Source organism: Schistocerca nitens, chromosome 11 (assembly GCF_023898315.1).
Source record: "Schistocerca nitens isolate TAMUIC-IGC-003100 chromosome 11, iqSchNite1.1, whole genome shotgun sequence".
In the NCBI taxonomy this organism is placed as follows: domain Eukaryota; kingdom Metazoa; phylum Arthropoda; class Insecta; order Orthoptera; family Acrididae; genus Schistocerca; species Schistocerca nitens.
Genome location: NC_064624.1, coordinates 111910254 through 111925368, shown reverse-complemented (window position 1 = coordinate 111925368; position 15115 = coordinate 111910254). Strand labels below are relative to the sequence as shown.

General features: G+C 45.1%; 1 protein-coding gene across 1 annotated transcript in view; it reads right to left on the bottom strand.

Moving 5' to 3' along the window:
- The window catches only part of LOC126212680 (uncharacterized), an 89321-nt gene that overhangs the window by 54278 nt on the left and 19928 nt on the right, over window positions 1–15115 (bottom strand). The window lies entirely within an intron of this gene.

The following is a 15115-nucleotide window of genomic DNA, read 5'->3' as shown; positions in this document are numbered from 1 at the left end:
TATCTCCGGCACCTTGTGTCATCGTACACAGTAAATGGCTGGCAAGTTTGACAAAAATCGTTAAATTTCTGACATGTTAAGACCTGTGAGTGGTCTGCAGACCTCTTACCTTCGATATCTCCATCATTCTGTCTCCAGCAAAATATTAAGTTCGTGGCAGATGAAAATCGTGTGCCGGACAGAGACTCGAACTCGGGACCTTTGAATTCGCGGGCAAGTCCTCGATTGGTAGAGCACTTGCCCACGAAAGCCAAAGGTCCCGAGTTCGAGTCCCAGTGGGGCACACCGATTTTATCTGCAAGGAAGTTTCGGGTCCAGAGTTTGAGTCTCAGTCAGGCACACAGTTTTAATCTGCCAGGAAGTTTCATATCAGAGCACGCTCGACTGCGGAGTGAAAATCTCATTCTATGTTTCCCATGCTGACCCAACGTACATCAATACAGAGAGTCTTGGGCTGTTACGTCCAGCACGTCCTGCAGACCTCTCACCCATTCAAAGCACCTTGTCACGTGTTGCTAAGAAACGGGCACGTCAAAACTGACCAGCCATTGAGCTCTGGTACAGAGCTGAAGTGGGGTAGAATGTAACTATACCTGTCATCTAAGCTTTAGTTCGACTCAACGTCCAGTCAGATCACAGCCACTGTTGGTGGCACAACTGGAGGCTCTGTGTACTACAGCTTGTATAGTCATCAGTCAGCTAACAACGTAATCATATAATCTGCCTGTATTCAGAATACACACAGAAAGTACAATTTAGTTATTTTCTGTACCTTCTGCTGTTACGAATCTAGTAACCAAATGTGGGCTTCTACATCCATAATTTAGCGACGACTTTGGTGTACAGCAAACCAGCTACTTGGAATTTGCTGAAGGAATGATACTGCGAGCCGGACTGGGACTGTAACTCGGGAACTTTCCTTTTTGCTCTCCGGACTGAGCCACCCAAGCACGACTCACGAACCCTCCTCACAGCTTTACCTCTGCCAGTACTTCATAGAAGTTTTCCTGCTAAACTTACGGGATTAGCACTCCTGCTTCATCCAGTTTTTCTGATTTTGCACATTTTCTGCAGTTTTTGAGGTGTGACATGAATTACTCGTCTTTTTTAAACTATAATCTTGTTCAGTACTGCAGCATTTTCAAGAATAGTCTCAATGTCATCATTCGTTAAAACACTTCAGCGTCGATTCTAATGATACGTTCAGTACCATACCTTTTATCTCCGACACATAACGCTTCAGCTTAGTGAAGCGTTATACACTTAAGCGCCAAAGAAACTGGTATAGGTATGCGTATTCAAATGCTGAAATATGTAAACAGGCAGAATACGGCGCTGTGGTCGGCAACGCCTATGTATACACAAAGTGTCTCGCGCAGTTGTTAGGTCGGCTACTGCTGCTACAATGATAGTGAATCAAGACGAGTTTGAATGTGGCGTTACAGTCGGCGCGCGAGCGATGGGACACAGCATCTCCGAGATAGCGATGAAGTGGGGATTTTTCCATACGACCATTTCACGAGTGTACCGTGAATATCTGGAATCTGGTAAAAGTCAAATCTCCGACACCGCTGCGAACGGAAAAAGATCCTGGAAGAACGGGACCAACGACGACTTAAGAGAATAGCTCAACGTGACAAAAGCCCCAACCTTCTGCAAATTGCTGCGGATTTCAGTTCTGGGCCATCAACAAGTAGTGTCAGTGTGCGAATCATTCAACGAAACGTCATCGATATGGGCCTTCGGAGCAGAGCGCCCATTCGTGTATCCTCGCCACCGCACGATACAAAGCTTGACGCCTCGCCTGGGCCCGTCAACACCCGCACTGGACTGTTGATGACTGGAAACATGTTGCCTGGTCGGACGAGTCTCGTTTTAAAGTGTATCGATTGGATGGACGTGTGAGTGTGTGGAGACAACCCCATGAATCTATGGACCTTTGCTTGTCAGTAGGGGACTGTTCAAGCTGTTGGAGAATCTGTAACGTGGGGCGTGTGCATTTGGAGTGATATGTGACCCCTCATACGTCTAGATACGACTCTGGCAGGTGACACGTACATAAGCATCCTGCCAGATCATACGCACCCATTCGTGTCCATTGTGCATTCCGACGGCCTTGGGCAATTCCAGCAGGACAATGCGACACCCCACACGTCCAGAATTTTACAGAGCGGCTCCAGGAACACTTCTGAGTTAAAACACTTCCGTTAGCCACCAGACTCCGCAGACATGAACATTATTGAGCATATCTGGGATGCCCTGCAACGTGCTGTTCAGAAGAGATCTTCACGCCGTAGTACTCTTTCGGATTTATGGACAGCCCTGCAGGATTCATCGTGTCAGTTCCCTTCAGCACACCTTCAGACATTAGTCGAGTCCATACGACGTCATGTTGCGGCACTTCTGTGTGCTCGCGGGGGCCCTACACGATATTAGGCAGGTTTACCAGTTTCTTTGGCTCTAAAGTGTAAAAGAAATGAGATCTTGTGGTTGGCATTGTTGTGGATAGGGAACTGTTGGCGGTGTTTTCTATGTTCATCTTCGTAACGTTTTTTTGTAATCTACATTGTTGTACGTGTGGTTAGCTAACATTTTGGGAGAGAGAACCTATATCCATGTTGAAGCAGTAACGGAAGAAGTGATCGGTGAAATTCCTAGAAGTAGCGCTGCAAAGCGATGTGCAATGGAGCGAGCTCGTAAGGACGGTAACAGGTAAGGCAAATGGCCGACTTCGGTTACAGGAAAGCGTAGCTCATCTGCAAAGGAGGCCGCGTATAGAAGAATTGTGCGGTCCATTCTTGAGTACTGGTCGCGTGTGTGGTACGTCCACCAAGTCGAACTGTAGGAAGATGTCGAGGCAAATCAGAGGAATGCTCCTGGACTTGTTACCAGTAGGTTCGATAAACACGCGAGTGCTACTAAGATGGTTGGTGACGTCAAATGCGAACTCATGGAGTGAAGACGATGCTCCATTCGCGAAAACCTGCTGAGAAAATTCACGAGTGGAACGGAAATGACTAGCAGTGGCGGACTGAACCCTCCTGCATTCACCGTGTGCTGGCCGGGCAGTACGTACGTAGATTTAGATGGAATGCTTGTTACAGGCTACTTTCCCTTCAACTACACTTAAGGGGTTCCTCAATGCTTTGCGTATTGTATACGGGAAGAATGAAATGCGTATGTGGCTCTAATTTAATCTCTGATTCCAAACTTTTTCACTGGATTGTCACCCTATTTAGGCTATCGAGTAATAGCGGACATTAGTTTGGTCTTTACAGCGTTCCCCTGATGCTCTTACGCGACTCAGAGAAGCCTGTGGCCATTGGAATTGCTCTCTTCGTTGTTGTTGTTGTGTTCTTCAGTCCGAAGACTGGTTCGATGCAGCTCTCCATGCTACTCCTGTGCAAAACTTTTCATCACCGAGTAACTACTGCAACCTACATCCCTCTGCATCTGCTTACTGTATTCATCTGTTGGTCTCCCTCTACAGTTTTTACACCACACGATACATGATCTACCCATCTAATCTTCAGCATTCTTCTGTAGCACCACATTTCAAAAGCTTCCGTTCTTGTCTAAACTATTTACCGTCCATTTTCCTCTTGCATACATGGCTACACTCCAGACAAAAACTTTCAGAAAGGACTTCCTGACACTTAATCTATACTCGACGTTAACAAATTTCTCTTCTTCAGAAACGCTTGTCTTGCCATTGACAGTCTGCATTTCATATCCTCCCTACTTCGACCATCATCAGTTATTTTGCTTCCCAAACAGGAAAACTAATTTCTAGTTTAGCATTCAAGTGCCTTATTTCCTAATCTAATTTCATCAGCGTCACCTGATTTAATTCGACTACATTTCATAACGCCCGTTTTGCTTTTGTTGATGTTCGTCTAATATTGTCCTTTGCATTCTTCGCATACCTTCGGTATCCCAACTTAGTCATTTATGGTATGTAGCTCATACATTTGACCAGTAAGCTGGGATGGCTTGCACGACAATTTTGTAAGGAAGCTCCTGTATAAACTAATTAGTCGTTAGACACAGCTGTACTCCCATACCCGTGGTTATGTTGTGATGAGTAACGGAGCAGTATATGGACTTCACAGTTTGGCCCTCAGTGCATGGATATGGTGAATCACTTCTTTGTAATCTCCTCCTAGCATTTTCTCCAGTGCAGTTTTTAAATTGGTAATTAGGTGATGGTGTTCATGCAACATTCTCTTTTTTCCATGCCTCGGATATATTTGTCCCTACAGGCAGCTTCATTGGTCCCATTCCCCACTATGTCTGTCTGTGGGGACTGATGGTGATGGTTATGTGGAGGACGCGAAGAGGCAATTACGGCAATTTTGACCTTGAATCGTAGGAGTAGGTGAAAACCTGGCATTTTTACCTCCGTACCTGTAGCAAATGAAGTCATTTCAAAGCATGCATTGTATTTCCCAATTATATTTTAACAACACATCGATTCATTACCTTCCGTCAAAAATGCAGTTTTTAGGGGTTCCTCTGGCTTTCCTAGGAATGTAAGTGAGATCTCGTCTCCAGAGCAAAACAGACCAACCATTTATTCCTACGATTTCAACGCGTTACGATGTTTACATTTTTGATGTATCCTCCCTAAGATGACCAATCGATGATTAACGTAGTCAGTTAAATGATTCATAATTAAATGCAGCCTCACTAAATGCTTCCCACATTTTACATGTAAAGTTACGTAGTCTCCCTGTTTGTTATATCGCATTTAAATAACGCCGTCGCTCAGAGTGTTGAAGCGTCTCGGAAGCTGTAAGAGAGACCTGTGACACTCAGTGTCTAAAATGCAGCGTGTTAGTGACTGGTCTGCCTCTGCAGCTGTTACGGCCTCGTGATGTTCTGCATGTAAGGTACGGCGGCTCTGGGACTGCTTCGAGGCATGTTGAGTTCCAGAAACTTTCTCAGACCGAGCTATCTTAGAAAAATACTCTAAATCAGACTTACCTTTACGAAGCATAGCTTCAAATAATTGATAATCGGCGTACATGTGGCAGCACGCGTACCTAATACGAGGGTGAGTCAAATGAAAACCTTAAATTTGTAGTAACAAATCGAAATTTCGCGCCGTTATCCTGTAAGTTGGTAAGCGTGCTACAAAAAGCGTGCAGAATGGCCTGTATTTGGCAGCATAGTGCAGATGCACACATACCGTCACAGTATCAGTATAGATATGGTCGTTCCACTTGCGACTTGCGTTCTGTCATTCGGTTTTTGCGTAGTGAAGGTGTGAAACCTATTGTAATTCATCGACGAATGAAGGTTCTGTACGGTGATGCATGTTTGTCACAGCAGCAAGTCTACGAATGGAGGAGGAAGTTCGCAAATGGTGTGACTTCAGTGGAAGATGCTCCTCGTCCAGGTCAGGCACAACGAGTTGTGACTCCACAGAACATTGCAGCAATTGAAGCCATAGTGAAGTAAAACCGCCGAGTGACACTGAATGGCACTGCAGCATGTTTACACATTAGTCACGGGTCAGCACACCACATTGTGCACGATGTGCTCCAGTTTCACAAAGTGTCTGCAAGATGGGTGCCACGGCAGCTGACTCCTGAAGTGAGAGAGCGACGTGTCGATGCTTGTGAAGAACTTCTCCGGCGCTGTGAACGAGAAGGTGATGGCATCCTTGCAAGAGTCGTTACTGGGGACGAAACCTGGGTTCACTTCCACCAACCGGAAACGAAGAGAGCGAGCAAGGAATGGCGCCATTCCTCAACAGCAAAGCCAAAGAAGTTTTGAACAGAACCATCAGCAGGGAAGGTTATGCTGACTATCTTTTGCGACGAAAAAGGCGTCATTTTGGATCATTACATGCCTAGAGGGACCACTTTCACCAGTACATCATACACAGATCTCCTAAAAAATCATCTGTGGTCTGCAATGAAATCAAAGCGACGTGGATTGCTGTCAGCAGGTGTCCTTTTGCAACATGACAATGCAAGGCCCCACACTGCCCGTACAACAGCTGCAACAACCACAGACCTGCATTTTGAGTGTCTTCCTCATCCACCATACGCACCACACCTTGCCCCAAGTGATTTCCATATGTTTGGACCACTCAAAGACGCAAAGGCAGGAAAGAAGTTTCGTTCTGATGAAGAGATACGCCACGCGGTGCATGAGTGGTTCCCCGGACTACCAAAAGAATTATTTTCTAAAGGAATTTATGCACTTTGTAAGCGCTGGAGGACTTGCTTTGAACGGGGGTGTGATTATGTTGAAAAGTGATACAGCTTTGTACCACTTCTGCTCAATAAATAATATTTTAAAAAAATATTTAAAGTTTTCATTTGACTCACCCTTGTATATTCCAAAACCCCGTGTATAAAAACAGGACCTTAATGTTCTCGTACCTGAGGTTATGTTGATGATAAAAAGGTAGGGCCCAGTGTTGTGGATGGACCTTGGGCTAGAGGCCATTTGCATACCCAGCAGAAGGATCCTCTCAGTGTCACTATCCTACAGTACAGGATCAAAGTACGAATATTACACACTTCACCCTGCTTAGGCAAATGGAGGAAATCGGTTGACTCTCTTTTTGCGTTTGATGTGGTCTATAATGTGTTTGATGAAACTGATGGAGGCACCGTTACTTTATAAGCGGTTCCTTGGGAAACCACACAAAAAAGGTCTTTTACTATATTTTCGCCGGCACCGGCTGACCAGAACCCAGCCGAGGATTCGAAGACAGCTATGCACAGCAAATGGCTCAAATATCCCAAAGATCCCGATCTCGAACAACCTTGAAATTTTTTTTCATAACTTTATCCGTTCCGAGATACAGAGGTCGAAGATATCCTACTTGTACGCGCACAATACACACCTCCAATCCGGTTTGCAGCGAAAACATAATTCATAAAGTGACGTAACAGGGAGAAATATCCTGGGAAGTGTTTCCGTTACCATCTGGGAACCTCAAGTTGTAATACTAAAGCACATGAAAAATTCATTTGCTCTTAAAAATCAGGTCTGAAGGCGAAACTCAGTTTCACATTCTCTATGTGATCAAAAGTATCCGTACACCTGGTTGAAAATGACTTACAAGTTCGTCGAGCTCTCCATCGGTAATGCTGGAATTCAAATTGGTATCGGCCCACCCTTAGCCTTGATGCCAGCTTTCAGTCTCGCAGGCACACGTTTGATCAGGGGCCTTGGGGAATGGTAGCCCATTCTTCACGGAATTCTGCACTTAGGAGAGGCATGGTTGGTGAGGCCTGGCACGAAGTCGGCGTCCCAAACATCCCAAAGGTGTTCTGTAGGATTCAGGTCAGGACTCTGTCCAGACCGGTCTATTACAGGGATGCTATTCTCGTGTAACTACTCCGCCACAGGCAGTGCATTATGAACAAAGCTCGTGTTGAAAGATGCAATCGCCATCTCCGAATTACGTTTCAACAGTCAGAAGCAAGAAGGGGCTTAAAACATCAATGTAAGCCTGTGCTGTGATAGTGCCACTCAAAACAATAAGGGTTGCAAGCCCCCTCCATGAAAAACACGACCACATCATAACACCACCGCCTCCGGATTTTACTGTTGGCACTACACACGCTGGCAGATTACGTTCACTGGGCATTCGCCATTCCCACACCATGCCATCGGATCGCCCCATTGTGTACCGTGATTCGTCACTCCACACAACGTTTTTCCGCTGTTCAATCGTCCAGTGTTTACGCTCCTTTCACCAAGCGAGGCGTCGTTTGGCATTTACTGGCGTGATGTGTGGCTTATGAGCAGCCGCTCGACCATGAAATCTGTTTTCTCGCCTCCCACCTAACTGTCATAGTACTTGCGGTGGATCCTGATGCAGTTTGGAATTCCTGTGCGATGGTCTGGATAGATGTCTGCCTATTACACGACCCTCTTCAACTGTGAGCGGTCTCTGTCAGTCCACAGACGAGGTCGGCCTGTACGCTTTTGTGCTGTACGTATCCCTCCACTTTTCCACTTCATTGTCGCATCGGAAACTGTAGACCTAGGGATATTTAGGAGTGTGGAAATCTCGCGTACAGATTTATGACGCAAGTGACACCCAGTCATCTGACCACGTTCGATGTCTGTGAGTCCCGCAGAGGGCCCCATTCTGCTCTCTCACGATGTCTGATGACAACTGAGGTCGCTGATATGGAGAACCTGGTGGTAGATAGCAGCACAATGCACCCATTATGAAAAACATATGGTTTTGGGGTGTCCCGATACTTTTGATCACGTAGTGTAAGTAAAGTATCTATATTTTATTGTCAATAACTTTCTTTTGATATAAGCTACATGCCCTGTTGCAGCGGGGAAAGGAAAGAAAACAACTGAGAAATGTTCATATCGGACAGAAAAAATGCGAATATGTCCCTGTTTATTTAAAAGACTCTGACTGAAAACTCAGTGCTATCTGGCCACTCTATGTTCCTCAGCATCTTTAAAGATTTAGACATGCATACATACTCACGCTCTTTTATGCTAACAGAGAATAGAGTAACAGTTGCAAAGAGACAGGAAAGTAATAAATACTGAAAGATGGTAGAAAGTGGTTGTGCTATAGAAAATACAAACGAGACAGTGGCAGTGTGGGGGGAACAGAGAAGCTCAGAGCCAGTGGAGCATAGTTGAGTGTCACAGAACAGTTCTTTGAAACGAGTGAAGGAGACAGTCCCAGGGTGGTAGGGCGAGGCCGGGGAGGGGGGAGGGGGAGTGTCACTTAAGAGACAGAGTTACTTAAGAGACAGAGTTACTTAAAAGACCGAGTGAATGAAGTGTATGACAATGACAACGAAGAAGAGACACAAGCAGTGGGGAGGAAGAAATAGTATATTAGCAATAAGAAAGAACAAGAGGGAGACAGAGACAGTGACAGAAGGGTGTAGTAGTAGGACAGAATGAAGGGGAGTGTGGCTGTGAGACATTAGAGATTGACAGAGATACACAAAGTTATAATAGCGATGATGGGCTGAATGGGTGGGTGAGGATGGACATCTGGAAGTGCATGAGTATTAGCCGGTTACAGGGGTGGACTACTGGATGTGAGCGAGTTTCAGGTTCAAAATGGTTCAAATGGCTCTGAGCACTATGGGACTCAAGTGCTGTGGTCATAAGTCCCCTAGAACTTAGAACTACTTAAACCTAACTAACCTGAGGACATCACACTCATCCATGCCCGAGGCAGGATTCGAACCTGCGACCGCAGCGGTCGTGCGGTTCCAGACTGTAGCGCCTTTAACCGCTCGGCCACTCCGGCCGGCCCGAGTTACATGTAGTGGAACTTTTGGAAGTCTGCATGTCAAACAAAAAGAGCGAATATGTTCGCATGCCTATATTTTTGCGTAAAATTTTGCAGGTGCAGAAGAAAGTAGCTGCTAACCCACTTTTTGAGTGAGAGCCTTTTAAGGAAATGATTTTTTTTGTGTTCCGATAGGAGTGATTTTTCTACTGGTAGTGGTATGTTTCTTATAGCTTTCCCAGCGTAATAGCCGGCCGGTGTGGCCGAGCAGTTCTAGGCGCTTCAGTCTGGAACCGAGTGACCAGTGCGGTCGCGGGTTCGAATCCTGCCTCGGGCATGGATGTGTGTGATGTCCTCAGGTTCTTTAGGTTTAAGTAGTTCTACGTCTAGGGGACAGGGGACCTCAGATGTTAAGTCCCATAGTGCTCAGAGCCATTTGAACCTGAGTAATAGTTTTAAACACGGTTCTCGGGCCTACCTCCGTATTTTGACATTGCGTCTCCACAATATTACCCTGTAAAAATCGTACGACTTCACCAGATGGTGTAGCAGCTATTTTTAAAACTGAAGAAACCACAAACACGAGTAAACCTCGGTTTTGCACTGTAACGGTTTAATCTATAAAGTGAAGTCGTCGACATCTGCTGGAGTGTCGTCTGCGTGATACTCAAGTATACCATATTTCAAAATGTGAATAATACTCCTAAAGATAATACAACTACCCCACTAAAGAAAAAGATCGAACAGATGTTTTACAAATACGAGTAGATAATATTGAAAACATTTTAGAAACCGAAAAAAGATAGTGTTAGAGAGACAAGGAAACAAGAAACATTAAGTGCTGAAGAGCTACACAATTGAACAGGATTTTTTCTTCTTCTTCTTCTTCTTCTTCTTCTTCTTCTTCCCTGAGGTGACCACGTTCTCCTTCAGGGTCCATGCTATCTCCATACCAGATTTTATCCATATCTGTTCAGCGATTTAGTCATGACAATGTAACACACAGAGTTATTTTCACATTTGTAATATTTGTATAGGTTGTATGTTCCCTGTACTGTACCAGTTAACCGTTGTTTACCACCGTCTTGGCGTACGACTGAGCACATGTGGCCATTCCAATACGTTTACAAGTTGTAACACCCAGATATTTCTACGACATGAGTGATTCCTATGTGTGTAGTGCACGATTTTATACTTCTGAACGTTTAATGCATGTTGCCATTCTTTGTGCCAGTTTGAAATCATATCGATTTTCAACATATGGTTAGACGTTTGTGCCGGTTCTTTCGGGTAGCACTTCATTATACATAACTGCGTCATGTGAGGTTATTATCAATATTTTCCACTGCGTAATCAACATTCAATACGAACATAAATTTCTCAAAGTACACTCTAACATAAAGAAGAAACGACGCACCACGAAGAAATTATCCGAATCGGTAGATGTGGTGTACAGATATAAACAAACAAGTAATGGCAAGTGAAGAAAAATAATTGATAGTTTTTTCAAGAGAAAGAGCTTCACAAACTGAGCAAGTCAGTAACGAGCTGTACACCTCTGGTCCTCATGCTGGCAGTTATTCGGCTTAGCATTGATTGACAGAGTTGTTGGATGACCTGCTGAGGGACATCGTGCGAAATTCTGCTCAGCTGGCAAATTAGATCGCCAAAGCCTCGAGACGGGGGGAGGGCTCTTTCCACAATGCTCCCTTACGTTCTTTATTGGGGAGAGATCCGGCGACATTGTTGCCAAAGGTGGAGTTTGGCAAGCAGGAATACGAGCAGTAGAAATCCTCGCCGTCTGCGGGAGAGCATTATCGTGCTGAAATATAAGCCCAGGATGGTCTGCCATGAAAGGCGACAAAAGTGGGCGTAGAAAATTGTCGACGTACTACTGTGCGGTAAAGGCGGTGCAGATGGCTACCAAAGAGTTCCTGCTACGAAGAGAAAAGAAACGTCGCCCCAGACCACTCCTGGGTGCCGCGCCACGCGGCGGGCGACATTCTGGTTGGTGTCCCGCCATTGCGCGGGACGTCTGTAGACACGTCTTTGGTCTGAAAGCTCAGTGACTGGAGTAGAATCGTCTTCACTGATGAATTCTGCTTCGAACTGGGCCCCGATGGCCAGTGGAGAGGTGTCTGGAGGCGCCGCAGACAGTGATAAGGTAAGCCAAACAACTGCTTGCATAACGCCAGAGGTTGATCAACGTGTTACAGACTTGCTCAACTTGTGAAGTTATTTTTTTTTCAATAAATCATCCAATTTTTCTTAAACTACAATAACATGTTTGTCTGTCCATGTACATCACATCTACCGATTTCCGTGCCATTCGCATAATTCTTGGTGCGTTGTATTTATTTTGTAGTGTACTTCGCTATGATTAGCTCTGCATCTGTCGAATTAGTCTCAGTCCTAGCTGCGTTATTGCAGCCTGAATGGAACCACATCACGGTACTCTTTTTAGTAATTTTTGGTTTGATGTCTACTCAAATTTATTTTAAGATAAGTAAATACCCTACCTGATATCCTGAGTCGTAGCCTTTGAGTTGACACATATATAAAGATTTAGTCTGTTCATGCATGTCCCACATATTTCAGATTCTTTGCTGGTTGACTTTAAGAAGTTCACTATGTTCATAAACAGAATGATCTTTAGGGAACATTACCACGAGCCTTACCGTACAAACTATATGTTGATCACCCATCAGAAAATATTAATAGTAAGCCCAGGTGATGCAGTCAGCTACACTAATCAGCCAGGAAACTGTGATCGCCTAGCTAATAGCCGGTATGTCCACCTTTGGCACAGATAACGGCGGCGACACATCGCAGCATGGAAGCAGTGCGGCCTTCGTATGTCGCTGGACTGAGTTGGCACCACATCTGCGCGCACAAGTCACCTAATTCGCATAAATTCCGGGGAGTGGGGTGATGAGCTCTGACTCCCCATTCAGTCACATCGCAGATGTGTGTAATTGTGTTCAGATCTGGTGGCATGGGGACCAGTGCATCAGCTGGAACTCGCCACTCTGTTTCCCGCACCACTCAATCATACTCCGGGCCTTGTCATATCGAGCATTATCTTGCTGGACAGTGCCACTAGTGTTGGGAAACATGATCGTGTACATGGTCTGCAACCAGTTACGATACTCCTTGGATGTCACGGTGCCTTGCCCGAGCTCCACTGGACCCACAGATTCCCACGTGGACGTCCCCGAGAGCAAAACAGACCCGCTGCCAGCTTGTCTCCGTCCCACAGTACAGGAGTCAAGGAGCTGTCCCCCCAGAAGGTGACGGATTCGCGCCCTGCCATCGGCACGATGAAGAAAGTATCGGGAGTCATGAGACCGTGCAACGCTCTGCCACTGTGGCAACCTCCAGTGCCAGTGGCCATGTGCCCATTTCAGTCATAGCTGCCGATGTCATGGTGTTAACATTGGCACGTGCATGGGATGTCGGCTACAGAGGCACATTGGTAGAAGTGTTCGGCGCACTGTTTGTTCAGACATCCTTGTACTCTTTTCTTTGGGGGTGGGGGGGGGGGTGGGAGGGGGGGCGTGGGGAGTCATCAGTGGTTTGATATGGCCCGCCACAAATTCTTGTGCTGTGCTAACTTCTTGATCTCAGAGTAGTACTTGCAACCTATGTACTCTATTATTTGCTGTATGTATTCCAATCTCTGTCTTCCTATACAATGTCCTATCATCCTGTCCCTTCCCCTTACCACTTTTTTACCACATATTCCTTTCCAATTCAGGACAGAAGTTCCTCATTCCTCACATTATCTGTCCACCTAATTTTCAACATTCGTCTGTAGCACCACATCTCAAATGCTTCAATTCTCTCACTTTCCTATTTTCCCGCAGTCCATGTTTCACTACCATACAGTGCTATACTCCAGAAGTACATTCTCAGAGATTTCTTCCTCAAATTAAGGTTCATATTTGATATTAGTAGACTTCTATTGGCCAGGGATGCCCTTTTTGTCATTACTAGTCTGCTTTTGATGTTCTCCTTGCTCTGTCCGCCACTCGTTATTTTCCTCCCTAGGTAGCACAATTTCTTAACTGCATCTGCTTCGTGACCATCAATCCTGATGTTAAGTTTCTCACTGTTCTCATTTCTACTACTTCTCGTTACCTCCGTCTTTCTTCGATTTACTCTCAATCCATACACTGTACCCATCAGACCATTCCATTCAGCAGATCGTGTAATTCTTCTTCACATTCACACAGTATAGCAATGTCATCAGCGAATCACATCATTGATATGCTTTCACCCTGAATTTGAATTCCACTCCTGAACCTTATTTCCATCATTGATTCCTCGATGTACAGATTGAACAGTAGGGGTGCAAGACTACATCCTTGTCTTACACCCTTCTTAATACGAGCACTTCGTTTTTGGTCGTCCGCTCTTATTATTCCCTTTTAGCTGTTGTACATATTGTATATGACCCGTGTCTCCCTACAGCTTACCCCTATTTTTCTCAGAATTTCGAACATCTTGCACCATTTTCCACTGTCGAACGCTTTCTCAAGGTCGACAAATCCTGTGAACGTGTCTTGATTTATCTTTAGCCTTGCTTCCACTGTTAACCGTACCTTCAGAATTGCCTCTCTCGTGCCTATACCTTCCCTAAAGCCAAACTGATCGCCATCTAGCGCATTCTCAATTTTCTTTTCCACTCATCTGTATATTATCCTTGTCAGCAAGTTGGATCCATGAGCTGTTAAGCTGATTGTGCGATAAATCTCGCTCTTGTTAGCTCTTGCCGTCTTCGGAATTGTGTGGGTGATGTTTTTCCGAGTCAGATGGTATGTCGCCAAACTCATACATTCTACGCACCAACGTAAATAGTAGTTTTGTTGCTACTTCCCCCATCGATTTTAAAAATTCTGATGAGATATTATCTAGCCCTTCTGCCTTTTTGATCTTAAGTCCTGTAAAGCTCTTTTAAATTCCGACTCTAATACCAGGTCCCCTAACTCTTCTAAATCGACTCCTGTTTCTCCTTCTATCATATCAGACAATTCCTCCTCACAGAGACTTTCATTGTATTCTTTCCTCCTATCCGCTCTCTCCTCTGCATTTAACAGTGGAATTCCCGTTGCACTCTTAATGTTATCACCCTTGCTTTTAACGTCACTGAAGATTGTTTTGACTTTCTTGTATGCTGAGTCAGTCCTGCCAACAATCATTTCTTCTTTGATTCTTTCACATTTTTCATCCAGCCATTTCGTCTTAGCTTCCCTGTACTTCTTATTTATTTCGATCCTCAGCGACTTGTATTTCTGTATTCCTGAGTTTGGCAGAACATTTTTCTGTTTCCTTCTTTCATAGATCAGTTGAAATATTTTTTCCTGTTACCCTTGGTTTCTTCGCAGTTATCTTATTTGTACCTGTGTTTTCCTTCCTAACCTTTGTTATCGCCCTTTTTAGGGATGTCCATTCCTCTTCAACTGTACTGCCCACTGAGATATTCCTTGTTGCTGTATCTATATAGTTTAACATGGAAGTTCGGTGCTAGATACGCAACAGTTCGCTGCCTGTCCTGTTTTACCAATCTGCCCAGCCTACGATGTGCGACACCTTTAATGAGTGGTGGCTGCCCAACCTCTGGGTGTGGTTTCACTCTGGTTTCGCCACGTTTTGAAGACGCTCACCACAGGACTCCTCTAACACCCGACAAGACGTGCAGTTTCCGAAATGCTGGTGCTGGGCTTGTAGGCCATCACAGGCTGCCCTTGGTCAAACCCAGATAGATTGGACGCCTTCCCCATTCTACACATGGACAGCAGACTCATTCATACTACATGCACTGTGCATGTGTCTGACCACCAGGTGGCGCTGTTGTCGCCTGGA